This window comes from Triticum dicoccoides, chromosome 1A, assembly GCF_002162155.2.
Source record: "Triticum dicoccoides isolate Atlit2015 ecotype Zavitan chromosome 1A, WEW_v2.0, whole genome shotgun sequence".
Taxonomy (NCBI): Eukaryota; Viridiplantae; Streptophyta; class Magnoliopsida; order Poales; family Poaceae; genus Triticum; species Triticum dicoccoides.
This window is the reverse complement of record NC_041380.1, coordinates 5,862,039-5,866,563: the sequence shown is the minus strand read 5'-3', so window position 1 is coordinate 5,866,563 and position 4,525 is coordinate 5,862,039. Positions and strand designations below refer to the sequence as shown.

The window sequence follows — 4,525 nt, the reverse complement described above, 5'->3', positions numbered from 1 at the left end:
TTGGGCCAGGACATAAGCCGCAGAGGGGCTCTGGATCGGAACTCTGGAGCAGCGGCCCATTCCGTGCTGCGTGGCTTAGTAATGTAAAACCACTGTTGTTGCCACTATTTGATGGAATCATTAAAAGTACATGTTGGCCAGGTGACATTGGGCATCTTGCTCACCATGGCGCCCCCACACTCGGCGTGCTCGCCGCTCACCACCTTGGCCTTCACATTAAAGATCTTCAGGCATAAGCCGAAGTGTGGCGAGATGCGGAGAAAAGCCTCGCACACGATGATGAATGTCGAGAAGTTGAGGAAGGAATTGGGGGATACATCATGAAAATCGATCCCGTAATAATACATGATGCCGCGAATGAACAGGTGGAGGGGAAACCCTAGCCCGCAGACAAAATGAGGGAGGAATACAACCCTCTCTTGGGGTTCCGGAGTAGGAACGATCTGTCCCGCCGTCGGGAGACGGTGGTCGATTTTTTTGGCCAGATACCCGGCCTCCCAAAACTTTTTGATATGCTTCTCCTGGACAGTAGAGGCCATCCACTTGCCTCCTGCTCATGATCCGGACATTTTTGGAAGGCCTTTGTGGGCAGAGAAGACGAACGCTCGATCGCTGGAGCTCGGGCAAAGGGGAATGGATCGGGAAGAAGAAAGCATGGGTGCGAAAGGGAGTCCTTATCCCCTTATAAAGGCAGCAGGGATTCTATGCCTCCCCACTTGCCTGGTAAACTCGCTTATTCCCCAAGCATCGTGATTGATGGCGCGGTTGGGTTACCCACGCCCATATTGATTAGAATCTCATGATAAGGGGACACGATCTCTGCTTTGACAAGACATGCCAAGAAAACCGCCTCGCAATATGTGTAGTAGTTGGTTGAGAAAAACGGTTCAAATAATGACCAGGCCATGGCGTGATGTCACGTTATGAAAAGTTGTCAGCAGATTAGATTTGTGAAAATATTATACTCTCTACGGTGGTATGTGGAATTTGTTTTGCAGAGCCGGACACTGTCCTTGTGTTTGAAATCTTCTATGGAGTATTCAGAGGAAGAACCCGCCTTGCAATGCCGAAGACAATCTGCGCGCCGGACTCATCGTCATTGAAGCCTGGTTCAGGAGCTACTAAGGGAGTCATGAATTAGGGGGTCCTCGGACAGCCGGACTATATCCTTCGGCCGGACTACGAAGATACAAGATTGAAGACTTCATCTCGTGTCCGGGTGGGACTCTCCTTTGCGTGGAAGGCAAGCTTGGCAATTCGGATATGTAGATCTCCTCCCTTGTAACCGACTCTGTGTAACCCTAGGCCCCTCCGGTGTCTATATAAACCGGAGGGTTTAGTCCGTAGGACAACAACAATCATAATCATAAGCTAGCTTCTAGGGTTTGGCCACTACGATCTCGTGGTAGATCAACTCTTGTAATACTCATATCATCAAGATCAATCAAGCAGGAAGTAGGGTATTACCTCCATCGAGAGGGCCCAAACCTGGGTAAACATTGTGTCCCCTGCCTCCTGTTACCATCCGCCTTAGACGCACAGTTCGGGACCCTCTACCCGAGATCCCCCGGTTTTAACACCCACAATTGCTGCACCGAAGACGGACTTCTCGGACATCAGAGGGAAACTGAATGTCCTCCACTCCACCTGCAGCACCCAAAGGCGGAAATTTGATGATTATTTGAACTTTTGAAGTGACATCCATAGAAAGCACAAAGTTGCTCAGCTACCAAAGCCACAAATGTATGTCACTATCAGGCTACGCAGATGAATCCTGCTTCATGACCCTCCTGATTCATGTGGCTGGCATGGAGATGGGTACGCCTCTCGAATTCATGTGAATTGAATCGTTGGAAGAGACAGACGGCCAGGATCGATACCTTGTTTTAGCGGGGAGGCCGGAATGGCTGTCGTCGACGTACGGCCCGCAATCGACGAAGGAGCTTCAAAAGTGACCTTTTTGTCGACCAATGGTGGTGGTAGCGGGTGCGGAGGGCAGGAGGGAGGCTTCCGCCTCCGCTGCCTCAGACGTATGTGACCGGCCGCAGGCGGTGGGATCCGGGAGAGGCTACGCCGACGAGCGGTCTGACCGGCGAGGAGGACGAGCAAGGAGATGACGCAGATCTGCGGAGTGTGAGTTCGGCTTGTGACATTGGGGCCTACGAAAACTATAGCCCAATTCGAATTGGTGCCCTAACACACAGCGCTTATGTTGGGCCTAATCTCTCGCTCTAGGATGCGGGCCTCTGTTCCAGTCCCATCTATCATTTCCCCCTAGATCAAAAAATATTTTTCCCCTAGCGCCAAAAAAAACTATCACCCCCCCCCCAAAAAAAGCTTTCACAAATAGATGGAACTGATGATTTATCTAAACAAAAACACGGAACTAATGATGACATGTCTAGACTTAGGACCGAATATATGCTAGTAGGAGTATCTTGTAAGCAATTATCATCCTTTACATATAAAGGGAATTCGATGAGTCATATCATGCTCTATAGGCGTCGGTTCATCTTATCATCTTAGTGGAAAATACAAAATTAGTTATAAAAAGCAACCAACTCTAGAAGAACCCTCCACACGCAAGGCTTTAATAATCGAGCATATCTTAATAGCCCACACACGATTGCAACTTAGTCCTACAAAAGTTTTGCCTTTTTAGTTTATGGTTGATAGCCTATACAAGGTTCCAAACTCGGTTGCAAAAGTGATACTATCTTGATAAGTGTGTGACATGTAAAGTGAATAAGATGAGTCATATATAACAAACATCAGGGTTTCTGTACTTCGTGTGCGATCATATGCACAACTAAAAAGCAACTTTAATGATTAATCCAAAAGTACGCTTGTAGCTAGCGCAACCAAACACAATGTACCAAAAAAATTCATTTCAGATGCAGCCAAACAAATTTATTAAAGCTGATGCAAAGAAGAAAAGAGGTGGTGCCCGGGCTACTATAAATAGGCATGAAGTATAAAGATCATCACAAGCACAAGCATCAAAACCAAGCAACACTAGTTGACACCAATCCACAATGAAGACATTCCTCGTCTTTTCCCTCCTCGCTCTTGCGGCGGCAAGTGCCGTTGCGCAAATTTCACAGCAACAACAACAACAACAACAACCATTTCCGCAGCAACAACAACCACCATTTTCGCAGCAACAAGAGCCACCATATTCACAGCAATAGCAACCACCATTTTCGCAACAACAACAATCACCATTTTCGCAGCAACAACAACAACAACCACCATTTTTGCAGCAACACCAACCACCGTTTTCACAACAGCCACCAATTTCACAGCAGCAACAACCACCATTTTCACAGCAACAACAACCACCATTTTCACAGCAACAACAACCACCATTTTCGCAGCAGCAACAACAACAACCACCATTTTCACAACAACAACAACCATCGTATTCACAACAGCCACCAATTTCACAGCAGCAACAACCACCATTTTCGCAGCAACAACAACCACCATTTTCACAGCAACAACAAATACCAGTTATTCATCCATCTGTTTTGAAGCAACTAAACCCATGCAAGGTATTCCTCCAGCAGCAGTGCATCCCTGTGGCAATGCAGTGATGTCTTGCTAGGTCACAAATGTTGCAGCAGAGGATTTGCCATGTGATGCAGCAACAATGTTGCCAACAGTTGCGGCAAATCCCCGGGCAGTCCCGCCATGAGTCAATCCGTGCTATCATCTACTCTATCATCCTGCAGCAGCAGCAACAACAACAACAACAACAACAACAACAACAACAACAACAACAACAACAACAACAACAACAAGTTCAGAGTATCATCCAAGCTCAGCAACAACAACCCCAACAGTTGGGCCAATGTGTCTCCCAACCCCAACAACAATCGCAGCAGCAACTCGGGCAACAACCTCAACAACAACAATTGGCACAGGGTACCTTTTTGCAGCCACACCAGATAGCTCAATTTGAGGTGATGACTTCCATTGCACTCCGTACCTTGCCAACGATGTGCAATGTCAACGTGCCGTTGTACGGAACCACCACTAGTGCGCCATTCGGCGTTGGCACTGTAGTTGGTGCCTACTGATAAGAAAAGATCTCTATTAATATATAGTTGGATCACCGTTGTTTAGTCGATGGATATGTCGATGTAGCGGTGACAAATAAAGTGTCACACAACACCATGTGTGACCCGCCCAAACTAGTTGTTTAAATTCTGAAATAAAGTACAAATAAAGTTGTATCAAGACAATGTTCATATCAGCATTGTGCGGATGTCGATCTGATTGCCATCCTTGCAAGTTCATAAGTTTGTCTTGCCTGGTCACAAGCGCAACCTAGTGCATTAATTAATTATCCATGTATTGCAATAATCACTATTTAAATATAATAGTGTTATTGTAAAATTTGGGTTGAACTCTTTATTGGTTGGAGATTTGAGATCTTGTTATTTATTGGTTTGTATCTAGTTCCAACTAGCTACTGCCATTGTCAACAGTGACAATCACAACCAATTTTATTGATAATTAT

General features: G+C 46.2%; 1 pseudogene; it reads left to right on the top strand.

The window, feature by feature from the left end:
* Positions 1 to 2,994: 2,994 nt before the first annotated feature.
* Positions 2,995 to 4,258, top strand: LOC119357863 (annotated as a pseudogene).
* The last annotated feature ends 267 nt before the right edge of the window (positions 4,259 to 4,525 follow it).